The sequence below is a fragment of the Somniosus microcephalus genome, chromosome 3, assembly GCF_052327205.1.
Source record: "Somniosus microcephalus isolate GS21.2 chromosome 3, FLI_Smic_1.0, whole genome shotgun sequence".
NCBI classification, from domain to species: domain Eukaryota; kingdom Metazoa; phylum Chordata; class Chondrichthyes; order Squaliformes; family Somniosidae; genus Somniosus; species Somniosus microcephalus.
The window spans coordinates 344,476,249-344,484,112 of NC_140989.1; the positions used below are offsets into that span (position 1 = coordinate 344,476,249).

Genomic DNA, 7,864 nt, shown 5'->3' on the forward strand with positions numbered 1-7,864 from the left:
TTGAAGTTAAAAAAGTGAGTTAAATTAATTAGAATGCACCATCTTTAATATAAAGATGGACTGCAGCGGTTCAAGAAGGCAGCTCACCACCACCTTCTCAAGGGCAATTAGGGATGGGCAATAAATGCTGGCCTTGCCAGCGATGCCCATATCCCATGAATAAATGTAAAAAAAAAGTTAAAATGTAATCTGAGCAGGGAGCAAGATTTGAAAGGCCTCATGAGGAATGTGCAGACTGATGTATGAGGGGAGTGCGCATCATTCAGAAGGAGTTTGAAATTTTCTGCAAGCATTTCTGACGCGCAATACCTTCAGTGTTACAGAGCTCATCTCCATCCCAATAGTAACACCTGCCCTTATACCTCCCCCCCCCTTCCCACTGTCCAGGGCCCCAAACACCCCTTCCAGGTGAAACAGCGATTTACTTGTACTTCTTGCAATCTAGTATACTGTATTCGCTGCTCACGATGTGGTCCCCTCTACATTGGGGAGACCAAACGCAGATTGGGTGACCGCTTTGCGGAACACCTCCGTTCAGTCCGTAAGGGTGACCCCGAGCTTCCAGTCGCCTGTCATTTTAATTCACCGCCCCATTCCCACTCGGACCTCACCATCCTCAACCTCTTGCATTGTTCCACGGAAGCTCACCGTAAACTCAAGGAACAGCACCTCATCTTCCGATTAGGCACTTTACAGCCTTCCGGACTCAATATCGAGTTCAACAATTTCAGATCATAACCTTGGCCCCTATTACATTTTTACTTATATTTTTTATCCACCCCTTTGTTTTGGCCTTTCCCCCCCCCTTTCTCTTTTTTTTCTCTCCCACATGGCAGCGATCTCCCATTCTGCCAGCGCATTTCACACCTAATCTAGAGCCGTCTTCTGTCTCCACTAGTCCGATCACCATCTCGTCTCGTTTTGAATACCTCTTAATGTCTCTTCACTTCTTTTGTCCTCTCCCAGCCTGGCCTCTTTGTCAAGACTAAAGAAGCACAAGGAATGAAATAGACTAAGGGTTTTCACCCGAAACGTTGACTCTATTTTCTCTCCACGGATGTTGCCTGGCCTGCTGAGTTTTTCCAGCATTTTCTGTTGTTATTTAGCTCCCAATAGTGACCACCATCTTGAAATGATCTCTGGGGCTCTCGGCACTGAGACCTGGGCTTGATGGGATGAAAGTTATCTAAGTTTGGGGCAGTCTCAATCCAGTTGCTAATAGCCATAGTATAAACCTCTCCTTAATTCAGCACTAACTGGAAATCTCACTCAGAGCCGGAATAGATGACTGGTGTGGGAAGTGGAACAATGCCACAATAGTAGAGTAGGGGGCGTTCTCATGCAGTTGAAACCGAGGCACATTGAGAAGGCAGAGTAGAGGGAGCTTCACTCTACCTCTGACTGTATAACCCGAGAGTGCTTGATGCTGGCATTGGGTTGTAATGTCTCAAAAGCATGGTCTAAAGTATAAATAGGTTCATGTGACATGCAGCAGGAGAAATTGTAAAGTAAAAGCTTTTGTCCTAAAGTTTTAAAAGATTTTATTCTCATTTTTCCAGAATTGCATAATTTCCGAACGCTTCAGGCAATGTGGCTGTAATCGGATTTAAACCCACAACAAGTGTTGACACTAAAGCTTATAATTGCAGCAGTTTCAGCTCTGGATTTATATAACAAGTTCTCATCTCAACACGCAGGCACTACACTTCATTTTTTCATTTAATTTACTCAAGCTTAATAACTGGAACAGCAGCTTGTGGCCGGTCTCAAAATAAGCCATCGAAAAAGTACAATTCTTTCATTTTGAACCTTTAAATGTATAACAGTCATTAAGTATATTGGACGTATCTTTGAAAGCAATGGATTGTTAGAGGCTTAGAGCTCTGATTAATTCGATGAATGCAGAAAGTAAACAGCGTTCCTGAGAAAAATATGCATTATTTTAATCGATACACACACTATACATCATTCCTGCAGTCAGTTCAGATACAATCTCGAAACAATTCTGTAATGAGTAATTGAAGGAAGTGCATGGTAGCGTTTGAAGGTTCAACTTTGTATTCCAAAAGGAAGAAGATCAGGCCTAGTGTTGTTATCCCTTCTCCTTGTAAATCATCAACTGCAAAGATAAAACATCTTTTTTCAGACGGTGCAACGTAAGAATGAAACATCGTTATTGTTTTGCATGTAAAAGGCTGAGTTTATTAAATAGGTTTGAAAATCTCAATCAGTTCTTTGACTTGGTAAATCGTTTCAATTTATAGCAACTTCAGGGATGGCATGAAGCAGGTGGACAACGGTTTGCCAAAATTAATAGTTATCTCGGACTGTCTCTCCAAATGGCTTCATGCTGTCCTTCTGGCATGTCTGATCTTTTATATCTGCAGGTTTAAAGGGCTGTGTTCTATTTTTACCCAAATGGATCTTCAAATTGTATGGCAAAATGCAAAATGATTACATTGGAGTGAAAAGATAATTTACATTTAAATTATTTTCTAAAAGAAATAGTCACAGCTTGAATACAAGCTGAATTATCTATGACAGCCATTTCTGGTGTTTACCTGCTCAATGGTAGAGCAGATCAACTTTGTATATGGAAATATATATGCATAAATCTAACTTTGCTCAATCCGTATCTATTTAGTCAAATTATCCCTGAAAGCATTTTAAATTTTCAAATCTTCGAAAATTGTGCTTTTTTTTTAAAGGGGCATTGTCCAAAATGACAGGAGGGTGTAATGACACGGTGACATGTTTACAGAGGCTGTTTCCATTATAAATATCAGCCTTAGCTCAACAGTTAGCACTCTTGCCTCTGAGTCATAAATTTGTGGATTCAAGTTCCACTCCCAAGACTTGAGCACAAAAATCTAGGCTGACACCTCAGTGCAATACTGAGGGACTGTCGGAGGTGCCGTCTTTCAGATGAGACGTTCAACTGAAGACCCGTCTTCCCTCTCAGGTGGACATAAAAGATCCAATGGCACTATTCGAAGAAGAGCTGTGGAGTTCTCCCAATGTCCTGGCCAATTTTTATCCCACAACGGAACATTGATAAAACTGATTATTTGGTCATTTCGTTTTATTTAAAGGGATCATTGCTAATTGTGGGACCTTGTTGTCCACAAATTGGCTGCCGTGCTTCCCTACATTACAACAGTGGCTACACTTCAAAAGTACTTTATTTGCTGTGAAGCACTTTGGGATGTCCTGGGTTCATGAAAGGTACGATATAAATGAAAGTTCTTTCATGCAAGGAATGTGTAATGGATCTAAAAATAAGGACAGAATGTATGGCTTTTAAAATGAGGACTGAATTACTTCTATGCATTGTGGTGCAATTATCCCTCATTCTCTAACCCCTCTTCACCTTAAGACTACACCTGGTCTGGACTCCCCAATTGCAGTGCCATGGGAGATCGGCTAACAATAGATTAAAAGTGTTGCATCTGCAAGCAATCCCTCTTGTGTAACACTTTTCCTACCATGTCATTTCTGTTACAGTCACACTTCGGAAATCAGACTTTATTAACTGGCTGAAATTAAAACAGCAGCAAATCAGAACTGAAGTAGGTAGGGAACGTATGAATCAAAAGCAAGGAAAGTGGCTAGAAAATTGCCAATCATAAACTACTAAGGAAGTACGAAGACAATCAATGAAGAATGACCAGTCTGGAGAACCTACCAATCAAAGAATTGAAAGAAAAAACAAAAGTTGAACCAACTGAATCGCTCAAGATGCTTTTTGGTAAAAGTTTTGACTGCCATTTTTTCTCAGTAACTGACATTTTTAATGTCTAACGTAAATAAGCAAAATAAAAGCATCAAAGTTTTACATATTTCACAATAGCATGATTACATTTAACTAATGAATTGTCGTTTAAGGGGTGAAATTGGATGCCTTTGCGCCTCCCATTAGCTCCTCTGGGGGGTGCTAACGGGGTGCAAATGGCTTTGTGACCAGGCGCGCTGCTGACATCGACTCCTGCCATATGCAGCAGGAGTTTTGCGGCAGCGCTGCAGTGTTGCGCCTCGATCTCCTTCGCCCAGAGATCATGACATCATCACCGTGCGCATCGCCCCGGTAGCGCCCCGGACCCGAAATTGACTTCCGCCCCCTGCAGCAGCGCCGGTCGAAAACACCAACAGCTCCAGGAGGCGTGCATCGGGTGGCCAGCCGCTTCGGGGGCGATGATTAAAGGCGAGGTGGACAAGGTAAGTAAAAAAAAAAACGTAACTTTGTTTTTTCGCAGGTTCCTGCCCGCGATCGATCAGCCCAGCACTCTGCTTGAGTGCCGGGCTGATCGCACGGGATCGCGGCTACCTTGGTGGTCCAGGTTTGGTGCTTTTTAATTGCAGAGCCTGCAGCGATGGCCATTCCCTTTAAGGGAGGGAAAGAGTTTTTGAATGCGGAAGCGCTGCACGGCCCAGTGTGCGGCGCTGCTGAAGTCTCCGCCCCACTCTCCGACGTTAGCGCCCTAAGTAGGAAGTGGAGCGCTTGATTTAGCGCTGCACTTCCCTCTCGGAGCGCTAAAACTCATTTTGCGGTCGCCGGCGTTAATTAGCACCGGCCACTAAAGTTAGCGCCCAGGCGACGTTAGCGCCCCAAAATGGTTGATACCAAATTTTCCCCCTTAATACCTTCATTAAAGTTTTACCTGAACGCCTCACCCTTTCCCAAAAGCTTGGGATTGGACTTGAAATTTTTGCTCAGAGCTTTTACTGCGTCAGGTGAACACAGATCCTGCAGTCTGACCATGTGCAGTATGCACCATTCCTCAACTTTTTTCAGTAACCAAAATGATTTTCTTCAGCTGCCAGCATTGATAACTTGGTTGCTTTTCAAAATTATTTGAAGAAGAGCTCAAGGACAAATTTCAAAAGCTTTATTCAAGTATTCTATTCGAGTGTTTTCTAAAGAAGAGAGGGTGTGTGTGGTGTGAGAGAGAGGGGGAAAGACAGACCTACACTTCAAATGTGACAGATTATACTGATTATACAGATTATACCTGTTGTAGCTTTTGTCTGTGTGCAAATTATGAACAATTTATCATTTATTTTTCTCAGTGGCTTTGAGTATAATAATATTTTAGATTGTGTGTTTTTGAAAATGATTTGAATAGAAACTGGATGATGAATTCACAACCAAACTTTGAAATAAAAGCTATTCATTTTTATTTCAAAAAGCATGTCACGTTGAGGGAGAGAGCAAAAGGCAGAGCAAGAGAAAGAGAAAGGGACAGACAAAGGTACAGCGACCTAGATTTTCAGCTCAAGTTTCACTGATGACTTCAATGGAAAGGATAATCAGGCTGGGTGTATAATGGGCGGCTGATCCGATATCGCCCATTTTACAGGTTAACATTTCAGCTAGAGATCCTTTGTGGGAACTCACATCTGAGTTCCAAAGCAGGGTCTGTACCGGAATCATTAACCTGTGTCTTCTCTACAGAAGCTGACAGGCCTGTTGTGTATTTGCAGCATTTTCTGCAGCATTTTCTGATTTTATATGTTTTTTCCACTAGAGTTCTAAAATAAAAACTGCTCGTTTTGTTAGGTCAGTGAGAAAGGTTAACAAACAAGCAGGCAAGATTATAAACTGCGCACAAGCAATATTTCCATCACAGAAAATCTTCCTGCTTTCTGTGAAGGTTTAATTAACTTTACTGTCCTAAATTTAGCAATGCAAGACCAATTAAACACCCACAAGTTTAAGACACTCAGATGGATAGGGTTAATTGGGAGGGAATTAAAATTAATTTGCTGAACTAAAATTAAAATGTACACTGCACCTCTGCTACAGTTCAATCTATACTTAAACTGCACACAGCTGTCTGCTGCTTTTGTCTCCAAATACAGCCACAACTAATTTAACTGGACATCTTTTATACATTTCTGAGTAGCAAATTTCCTTTGCAGTCTTCTGGGCTCCCTGATGGTTGAGCCGGTGTGTAGTTGAAGGCCCCAGGTTCAATCCCCGGTCTACGCTGAGCGAGCTGATCTCAGCTGGCGTGCAGTAAGCAGGTTACACTTCACCTCGGCCTCCTGAGTTGGGGAGAAGAAAGTCACTATCCTATAGCTTCTCCTGTAAGTATGAGTGAGTGGATATGGAGTGAGGTCAAATAGCCTGCTGACACTCATGCAATGGGAGCATATATCATGATTGTGAGCGCATAGTTATGCATCGTGAGTACTAAACCATAAATCGATCCGTCCTGCTTTACTAAGGTATTTTACATTGACCTTGTTAGTGAGGAATGTTTGAGAGTCCAAGTACACTTCCAACGTCCACATTTATAATGGATGCAGATATATCATAGTGTAATTACATCCATTCACCACTGGTGGCACTGTAGTGCCCCAGCTGGTATTGCAAAGAATCTCCTGCTCTCCAACCAATTGCAGTACCATCTTGCTCGTTAACTATAAATAACAATACAAGATCAAAGCATTATATAAAAATGAGGACCGAATGCATGACCTAAAATGGAAATCAAGTTATGCCCGTGCACCCTGATCTAATTATCCCCACCCTCTGACCTCACTTCACCTGAACACTACACTTGGTCTTGACTCTGCATGTGCAATGCCACGAGAGATTGACTAGTAATATATTAAACTGTCTACAAAACCTCTCTTCTTCTTACGTTTTTGTCGCACTTTTGAATCAATTATTTCTATTATAAATTCAAATGGCCACATTTTAATTGAAGTTGCCGATGGAAACTTGTCACACTGTAACTACAAGCCCGTCCCCCCGCCCTACTCGCCCACCAGTTCGCGGCATTGTAATACTTCATTCTGTGAGAAACAACAAAAGATTGGAGATATTTTTAACTTTCCACCAAAATATGCGCAATATTAAAGTATATAATATATTAAAACATTCTATGTCTGCTCGCACTTCTTGTTGACAAAAGCTTATTTCTTGTTGTCATGTTTTTGTCACCATTTTGTCAGTTTATCCCCCATTATAAATTCCCGTGCCCACATTTCGAATGGAAACTGCCGATGTGAACTTGTCACTTTGTAATTACACCCTGCCGTCAGTGGTGGTGCTGCAGCACCTCTCTTTTGTGTCACCCTTTGCTCAGCCTTAACTGCAGAGAAACTTCTGTGCTACAACCAGTCTTTCCTTCCAAAATTGACGTCAGTTTTTCTACCTAACTCTAATGCTGGGATTTTACTAACCTCGGCGGGTCCATGGAGGGCGACGTCGGTAGCGGGGGGGGGTCCCGGCCTCGCTGCGGGCTCCATCCCGCTCTGTGAAATGAATTTCCCTTGATGGGGCTTGTTAAGCCCGCCCAGCGCGTTTCCCGGGCCAATTAGAGGAAGTGGGTCTGGTGACATCATTTGAGGACGCGTCATCAGGCAATAACTGCACAAAGGCACAGGGCTGCACCCAGGCTCTCCCATGACTCCCTCCATATGCTTATGGAGGGAGTCACAGCACGCAGGGAGGTCCTCTTCCCTTCCCATAGGTAGAAGAGACCTCCCCAGGAGATCAACACAGCCTGGTTACACATTGCACAGGAGGACACAAGCAGGGATGTGGTCAGGAGGACCTGGGTGCAGTGCCACAAACGTTCGAATGATTTCAGTAGATCACAAAACATTAGTACAAAGCCACACTCAACCTCATCTTGCTGTGCCACTCATCACATCCCCGTCACTCTGCCTTCCCTACCCTACTCCTGCACATCCTTACTCACACCAACTTACTTTGGACCTTCACCCATCCATCTCTATCTACATTATCACATCCCCATCTCACTAGCTACCCCTCACACTCACCCTCATCCTAGTGCAATCATACCAACTAACAACACACAAAGGTAGGCACTTGGGTGTTTTATGCAAAGTT

General features: G+C 42.9%; 1 long non-coding RNA gene across 1 annotated transcript; it reads right to left on the reverse strand.

Moving 5' to 3' along the window:
• Positions 1-1,516: 1,516 nt before the first annotated feature.
• On the reverse strand, positions 1,517-7,482 carry LOC147122295 (uncharacterized). The gene is made up of 2 exons (XR_015077721.1): positions 7,192-7,482; positions 1,517-2,119 (listed from the first exon to the last, which is right to left on the reverse strand). It is a non-coding gene; the product is annotated as an uncharacterized LOC147122295 (long non-coding RNA).
• Between the last annotated feature and the right edge of the window lie 382 nt (positions 7,483-7,864).